Source organism: Pteropus medius, unplaced genomic scaffold, assembly GCF_902729225.1.
Source record: "Pteropus medius unplaced genomic scaffold, Ma_sr-lr_union100, whole genome shotgun sequence".
In the NCBI taxonomy this organism is placed as follows: Eukaryota; Metazoa; Chordata; class Mammalia; order Chiroptera; family Pteropodidae; genus Pteropus; species Pteropus medius.
In genome coordinates this window covers 10,251,956-10,261,049 of record NW_024355008.1, presented here as the reverse complement: position 1 = coordinate 10,261,049, position 9,094 = coordinate 10,251,956, and the positions used below count along the sequence as shown (strand labels likewise).

The 9,094-nt window shown below is 39.4% G+C and overlaps 1 pseudogene; it reads right to left on the bottom strand.

Annotated features, from left to right (window-relative positions):
• Positions 1 to 5,785: 5,785 nt before the first annotated feature.
• On the bottom strand, positions 5,786 to 5,904 carry LOC120598250 (uncharacterized; annotated as a pseudogene).
• Positions 5,905 to 9,094: the final 3,190 nt, after the last annotated feature.

The following is a 9,094-nucleotide window of genomic DNA, read 5'->3' as shown; positions in this document are numbered from 1 at the left end:
CCAGTAGGCAGCCAGCCTGCAGAGACTGCAGCTGGAATCAGCAGGAGCTCAGACAGGACTCTTTCCTCGGGCTTTCACCTAGCCAGCACCTATAGATATTTCTTTTCTTCCTTCTTTTCCCTCAGCACGCATACACACACGCGCGCGCGCAATAACAATTACACAGAAACTATTAAATTTTCAATAAACCACAGTGATAGCAGAACAACAAGAGGTAAAGAAGCTGAGATAGGTGCAGTATCCTGTATTTGGATGACAACATCAGGGATGGTTTATGTTTCGACCATTACGTAATTAAGATTCACCTACACACCACTTATTCCCATTTTACGGAGGAAGAAATGATACCTTACATTGTATTGCCCTGTTATTTGAACCTTCTTCCAAATTTTTTGTCCCATTTGCTCTTCACAGTACCCCCTTATGCGGGGTGGGCAGGGAGAGTTGCTGGTACGATCTCCTTTTCATAGATGAAATGGACGTTTGGGAGCGGAGCAGTTCATACACTATTTGGAAATCTCATTTTGGAATGAAGCTTATACGCACACTAACACATCTCCCAGCTTTCTGCAATGTCCCCTACTCCTTCGAATGGTCCTTAAACCATAGGGTCTCTAAGGGTATGAGAACTTTGCACACCGATAATCATAGGGACGTCTTGGCAAACTGGTAAATGAAAAATAAACATCTTGGCCTTGATGGTGGGGCCATGGAAGGCTTCAGGCTAGGCTGCTCCTCAGTGATTCAAGGGGGGCATATGGAAAAAGGAAACAGCAGTCTTTGTTAAGAGAAGGCTGAAAGTTCATATAAAGATCTGTAGATCAGCTAACGTTTAATCACCATGCACCCACCTCATCTTCAAGATAACTTTACAGCACCAGTGCCTGAGTCCCAGCCACCTTTTCATAGTCATAACTGCCACTGCCTATTGTTCCCTTTTGACACATTATTAAAATTTCCTCTTCCAGGCTGTTCTTAACATTCATGTAAGCATGCTTTTCAGATTTTTGAGCTGCATAATATTATCAAAGTTTTTTTTTTTTTTTCATTTTCTGAAAGGAGTATACCTTGGTTAATAAGAAATGTACACAATTCATCATGTATCTTCTGATACTTAAAGGGCATTTCTATAGAGTGCTTTTTTCAAGTACATCACAGGGCATTGGAAATATGTCACCTAGCTATTTGAGTCAACAAAATTGTTTATTCCCTTGGAAAAATTACTCTTAAGAAATATCTCAAGATTTACTTTTAAAATGTCACCGTTCTTACCTTCCCTTGAACTTAAATTTTTTTCTTTTAAATTTCCCAAAACAAAATTTTATGGAAGATGCCTAAGGCAAACAAAATGTGTTATTTAAACTCTACTGCAGAAATGTTCATTTCAATCCCATTTTTTGTTGTTGTTGTTTGTTGGTTGGTTTGTTTTCAGCTCTTAATGGAAAGAGTGAGCATAATAAGAAAGTTTGAACTTTAGACTTAGAGATATCGCTGTGTGAGAACTTGAAAACAAGAGAAGTGAAACCACTTCAGAATGAGACGTTTTGTACGTTGGGCAGCTATTTCAAAACTACTTCATTTGCCCAAGAAAATGCTTCAAAAGAAGACAACACTCTCTCCAAATATTCTTTTTTTAAAAATAAATTTATTTAAATTAGTTTTAAGTATACAGTACATTGGTTAGACATATATTGTTCATAAAATGATTTCCCCAATTGCCCCCTTCCCCCAACCCTCCACTTAGCCATCATATTAATGCTAACTACATTCCCTATGCCATGCTTCCCATCTTTCCACCCAACTATCAACTACTAATTTGTACTTCTTTAACCCTTCACTCAATTCTTCCAGTTCCCCAATCCCCCTCCCCTCTGTCTGTCACCAAATTGTCCACTATATTTGTGAGTCCGTTTTTTATTACTTTTTTCTTTTTGTTTCTTAGATTCCATATATAAGTGAAATCATATGGTATTTATCTTTCTCTATCTGACTTATTTCACTCAGCATAATAACCTCTAGGTCCATCCATGTCATTGCAAATGGTAGGATTTCATTTTCTTAATGGCTGAGTAATATTCCATTGTATATATGAACCATAATTTCTTTATCCAATCGTCTTTGATGGACATTTAGGTTGCTTCCATATCTTGGCTATTATAAATTGTGCTGCCATGAATATTGGCATGCATAGATCTTTACGAATTATCGTTTTGGTTTTCTTTGGATAAATACTTAGAAGTGCAATTGCTGGGTCAAAAGGTACATCCATTTTTAATTTTTTGAGAAATCTCTATACTGTACCAATTTGCAATCCCACCAACAATATATGAGGATTCCCTTTTCTCCGCATCCTCGCCAACACTTGCTGTTTTTTGATTTATTGATAATAGCCATTCTGACCGGTGTGAGGTGATATCTCACTGTGGTTTTAATTTGCATTTTTCTGATGATTAGAGACCTTGAGCATCTTTTCATATGTCTGTTAGCCATTCGTATTTCCTCTTTGGTGAAGTATCTGTTCAGGTCTTCTGCTTATTTTTTAATTGGATTGTTTGTTTTTGTTGTTGAGTGGTATAAGTTCTTTATAAATTTCGGATATTAACCCTTTATCAGTTATATCATTAGTCTTTTTGTTTTGTTGGTGGTTTCCTTTGCTGTACGAAAACTTTTTAGTTCAATGTAGTCCTATCGTTTATTTTTTCTTTTATTTCCCTTGCCCAAAGAAATATATCCGAAAAGAAATTCTTGTTAGTAATATCAGAGAGTTTACTGCCTGTTTTCTTCTAGAAATTTTATGGTTTCGGGTCTTACATTTAAGTCTTTAATCCATTTTGAGTCTATTCTTGTATACGGTGTAAGAAGATGGTCCAACTTCTTTTTCTTTTGCATGTGTCTGTCCAGTTTTCCCAACACCATTTATTGAAAAGGATGTCTTTACCCCATTGTATACTCTTACCTCCTTTGTCATATATTAAGTGAGCATATAGGTGTGGATTTATTTCTGGACTCTCTATTCTGTTCCATTGATCAATGTATCTGTTTTTATGCCAGTACCATGCTGTTTTGATTACTGTAGGCTTGTAATATAGTCTGATGTCAGGTAGTGTGATCCTTCCAACTTTGTCCTTCTTTCTCAAGATTGCCATGGCTATTCAGGGTTTTTTGTGGCTCCATATAAATTTTAGGATTATTTGTTCTAACTCTCTGAAAAAGGCCATTGGTATTTTGATACAGATTGCATTGAATCTACAGATTGCTTTGGGTAGTATGGCCATTTTAACAATGTTGATTCTTCTTACCCATGAACAGGATATATGCTTCCATTTATTTGTGTCTTCTTCAATTTCTCTTTTCAATGACTTATAATTTTCTGTAAACAGGTCTACCTTCTCGGTTAGTTTGATTCCTAGGTATTTTATAGTTTTCGATGCAATCGTAAATGGAATTGTTTTCTTAATTTCTCTTTCTGAAAGTTCATCATTGGTGTATAAAAATTCCACTGACTTCTGAATATTTATTTTGTAACCTGCTACTTTATTGAATTCATTGATCAGTTCTAACTGTTTTTTTGTGGAATCTTTAGTGTTCTTTTTATATAGTATCATGTCATAGGCAAATAACGAGAGTTTTACCTCTTCCTTTCCAATTAGGATGCCTTTTATTTATCTTTCTTGTCTTATTACTGTGGCTAAGACTTCCAATACAATGTTGAAGAGGAGTGGTGAAAGTGGTCATCTTGTCTTGTTCCTGATCTTAAGGAAAATGCTTTTAGCCTTCTCCACTGAGTGTGATGTTAGCTATAGGTTTGTCATATGTGGCCTTTATTATGTTGAGGTATGTTCCCTCTACTCCCACTTTGCTGAGAGTTTTTGTCATAGATAGATGCTAGATTTTGTAAAATGCTTTTTCCGCATCTATTGATATGATCATATGGTTTTTATCTTTTGATTTGTTAATGTAGTGCATCGCATTAATTGATTTGCGGATATTGAACCAACCTTGCATCCCAAGAATAAATCCAACTTGATCATGGTGTATGATATTTTTATTGTATTGCTGAATTTGGTTTTTTAATATTTTGTTGAGGATTTTTGCATCAATGTTCATAAGAGATATCAGCCTATAGTTTTCTTTTTTTATAATGTTTTTGCCTGGTTTTGGAATCAAGGTAATGGTGGCCTCATAAAAGGAGTTAGGGAGCCTTCCCTCATCTTGAATTTTTTAGAATAGTTTGAGAAGAATAAGTGACAGTTCTTCTTTGAATGTTTGGTAAAATTTGCCTATGAGCCATCTGGTCCAGGACTTTTGTTTTTTGGGAGGTCTTTGATTACTAATTCTATTTCATCGGTGGTAATTGGTTGGTTCTGATTTTATGCTTCTTTTTGACTCTTGGGAGATTGTATGTTTCTAAGAATGTGTCCATTTCTTTCAGATTGTCCAATTTGTTGGCGTATTATTGCTCGTAGTATTTTCTTATGATCCATTGTATTTCTGTGGAATCTGTGGTTATTTCTCCTCTTTCATTTTTGATTTTATTTATTTGAGTTCTCTCTCTTTTTTCCTTGATGAGTCTGACTAAGGGTCTGTCAATTTTGTTTATCCTTTCAAAGAACCAGCTCTTGGTTTCATTAATTTTTTGTATTGTTTTTCTAGACTCTATTTCATTTATTTCCACTCTGATCTTTATTATTTCTTTCATTCTATTCACTTTGGGCTTTGTTTGCTGTTCTTTTTCTAGTTCTTTTAATTATAAAGTTATATTGTTTATTAGAGCTTTTTCTCGTTTCTTGAGGTAGGCTCGTATTGAATTTCCCTCTTAGGACTGCTTTTGCTGTGTCCCATAGATTTTGAGTTGTTGTGTTTTCATTTTCATTTGACTCTAGGTATCTTTTGATTTCTTCCTTGATCTCATTAATAACCCATTCATTGTTTAGTAGCATGTTATTTAGCCTCTATGTGTTTGTGTATTTTCTCATTTTTTTCTTATAGTTGATATCTAGTTTCATACCATTGCGATCAGAGAAGACGGTTGATAAGATTTCAATCTTCTTAAATTTATTGAGACTTAATTTGTGTCCTAACATGTAGTCTATCCTTGGAAATGTTCCAGGTGCACTTGAGAAGAATGTATATTTTGCTACTTTGGGGTAAAATGCTCTGAAAATATCTATTAGTCCATCTGTTCTAGTGTATCTTTTAGGCCCATTGTTTCCTTGCTGATTCTTTGCCTGGAAGATCTGTCCATTGGTGTCAATGGGGTGTTAAAGTCTCCTACTATAAGTGTATTACTATTGATCTCTCTTTTTATGTCAGTCAATAATTGCTTTATGTATGTAGGTGCTCCTATGTTGGGTTATGTCCTTTTGATTGATCCATCTCTTTTTTATTATGTAATGCCTTCTTTTATCTCTTATTATAGCCTTTGTTTTAAAGTCTATTTTATCTGATATAAGTATTGCTACCACGGCTTTTTTTAAATTTCCATTTGTGTAAAATATCTTTTTCCATTCCTTTACTTTCAGTCTGTGAGTGTCATTTGATCTGAAGTGGATCTCTTGTAGACAGCATATGCATAGGTCTTGTTTTCTTATCCATTTGGTTACCCTATGTCTTTTGATTGGAGAATTTAAACCATTTGCATTTATAGTGATTACTGATAGGTACATTGTTATTGTCATTTTATTATTCATATTTGTTATTTTTATTTCTTTTTAGGTGAGGCAACCCTTGGTTGACCTCACAGATTGCAAGGACCTTGTCAGTTTACAATCCCTTATTTTTTTTATGCCTACAGCACCAGGTCTTCCTATGTGGTCTCCCATCCAAGTACGAACCAGGCCTGACCCTGCTTAGCTTCTGAGATCAGACAGGATGGGGCTTTTTCAGGGTGGCATGGCCGTAGACTTCATATTTGTTATTTCTATTTTCTTTTTTACCCCTTCTCTTTTTACAGAAGACCCTTTAACATTTCTTGTAATGCTGGCTTGTTGATGATGAATTCCTTAAGCTTTTTTCTGTCTGGGAAGCTCTTTATCTCACCTTCCATTTTAATTGAAAGTCTTGCTAGTATCTGCATTTGTAGATTCTTGTTTTTCATTACTTTAAATGTTTCTTGCCATTTCCTTCTGGCCTGCAAAGTTTCCTTTGAAAAATCAGCAGACATTCTCATGGGGGTACCCTTGTAAGTAACCAGCTTCCTTTCTCTTGCTGGTTTTAAGATTCTCTCTTTGTCTTTGAGCTTTGGCATTTTAATTATGATGTCTTGGTGTAGGTCTGTTTGAATTCCTCTTGTTTGGGACTCTTCGTGCTTCCTGAACTTGTGTGTCTAATTCCTTTGCCTGGTTAAGGAAGTTTTCTGTCATTATTTCTTCAAATAGATTCTCAATCCCTTGTTCTCTCTCTTCCTCTTCAGGTATTCCTATGATTCGTATATTTTTATGCTTCATGTTGCCCCAGAAGTCTCTTAAACTATCTTCATTTTTTTAAATTCTTTTTTCTTTTTGTTGTTCTGATTGGGTGTATTCAGCTGCCTTCTAATTAGCTGATTCGATCTTCTGCTCCATCAGATCTACTGTTGAATCCTTCTAGCATATTCCTCATTTCTGTCTGGTTCTTTTTTATGGTTTCTATGTCCTTTTTAATGCTTACTATCTCTCTGTTGAGGTTCTCACTGTGCTCATCCATTCTCCTCATAAGTTTGTTGAGCATCCTTATAACCATTATTCTGAACTCTGTCTCTGGTAGGTTGCTTGCCTCCATTTCATTTAGCTTATTTTCTGGAGTTTTCTCTTGTTGTTTCATTTGTGGCATGTTTCTTTGTTTTCTCATTTTATTAGCCTCTCTGTGTTCATTTCTATATCTCAGGAATATTTGTTTCATCTCTCAGCCTTGGCCAGATGGCCTAATGTGGAAGGTGTCCTGTGTGGCCCAGTGGCGTACTCTCCCTGATCCCTTATGCTGGGACTTGACCTTTGTGCGGGTTTTGTGTCATCTTCTGTTGTTGCCAAGCCTTTATTGTTGTTAGTAGATCAGTGGATGGGATTAATAGTCAGGTTGACTAATTGTGGGAATTGGCTGCACCTTCAAGATAAAAGTTGTTGTGTGGGGGCTGACCCCACTGAGTGGGATTTGCCCTAGCAGGCTTGTGTACTTGTTTCAACCACCCTATGTGTGTATTACTACTGGAGCTAGTCAGGAGTTGCTCCATTGTGGTCTGGTGCCAGCCTTTAGATGTGTTGATTTTGTGGCCTCTTGGGAGAATCTCCCCCATAGGCCAAGGTCAGCCACTGCTTTTGATTGCTCAGGGCTCCCTGGTGAGAACTACAAAGCGGTCCGCTGATGGTTGTTGCCTATGCTGGATCTACAGGTAAGTGGAAGAGACAATGCTGTAGGCAGCTCTCGGTTATCCCCCATCCCCTATGGCCTATCAGATGCCTGTAAGTCTCTGAAACTGGATGAGCCTCTGAGTGATGTGCGTGTTGGGTGGTGCAGGGACTCTGGGAATCTCCTGGGTCTTGTGAGTAAGTTTCCCCCTGCCAATTCAGTGTCAGTTTACGTGCTCACGCTGTCTCTGTGGCTTGCTGTACACGTTTCCACTTGTAGCAAGGTCAACTGCTGCCTACCCAGGGCCTAAATGCACGACCCAAGGGCAGCTGCCTATCAATGTTCAGTGGGCACTTTGTGTAGTGGATGGGACAGGAGCTCAGGGAGTCAAGGGCCATCAATTCAGACCCCTGCAATCCCCTTAAGAGATATTGCAGCTCCTACAGGCAGCAGTGGTCTGTCCACAACTGTTTTCTTCGAAATACAGTCACTGCGCTAGCCAAGGTCTGTTGCTTGCGCTAACTGCTCAACCCCAGAGCCAACCCCAGGACACAAGAGGCTACTTGTCAATGGGCTGCAGGCAATTTGTGACTTGGGTGAAGTGGGATCTTAGGGAGACAAGGTCCATTTGGCCAATACAACCTCAGTTTTGCTACAACTTCTGTGCCTGAGTGTTCCTCTTGTAGACACAGATCACAGTGAGACCAGATGCTGTCAGGGGTGTTCCCACAGACACTTGTGCTCCCTGGACACAATATTGCAACTCTTGCAGGCAGCAAAGTTCTGCCTGCCATTGATTTCTATGCAGTACCCACCTGTGCCAGCCAAAGTTTGTTGCCTGTGTGGATTAGGAGATCAGGGGAGGGGAAGGGTAGGGCTGTGGCAGTTCACTGTCAATGGTCCCCCGGGGGCAATTTGTGGGTAGGTGGGGCGGGGTCACAGGGCTGGTTGCCTGCTGGGAATGGAAATGTAGTTTATAGTGACGGTGCTGTTGCTGGGATTGGAAATGCCTCACAGTGATGTCCGCCCCACTGTAAATACTTTTGGTTCTCGGAGCTGGCGGTGGCAATCATCCAGCAAGAAGTGCATATGTCAGTCTGCAGGCTGGGTGGTGTGGGGTCTCAGAGAGACAATGGCAGTCAGATCAATTCATCCTCAGTCTTGCTGAAAATTTGGTAACTGTTGTGAGTTCCTGCAGAAGACCCAGCTCACAGCGAGACCAGCTGCTGTCTGGGACTAGCCCATAGGTCCCTGATATCTGCTCAAGTTCGTGTTGGCAGCAGGGATCTGCCTGACCCTGTCTCCGAAATGTGGCTCACAGCACTGGCCGCTTTTGCTAGGATTAGAAACTCCTCTCTTAGTCCAGAGCTTCCTAATGGCCCTGTGAGAGGGGTCTATAGATTGCCTGGTAGGGGGCGCTGGACTAAGGCACAATGGTGGCTGCCTTTCCAGCCCTCGTTCAGATGCCCGGCAATGGAGACCTTTTCAGAATGAATCCCGCGCAAGCCTCTGACCCACCTCTGGCATTCTGGGTGAGCGTCCTCAGGTCAGAAAATCTTTGTACAGGTCCTTTAAAGGGACGTCTAGGAGTTTAGTTGCCTTCCATCTAACCCAGACGGCCAGAATCCCCTCCAGTTTCTACAATTAGAATTATTGGAATCTCCTCTTCCCTGGGCTGGGACCCTGTGCTGAAGAGCCCCCAGATGTGACCAAGACCCCCATCTCCCTCAGGAGAGCCTCTGCAGCCCGGCTCTCCCTCCTGGCGATCCTC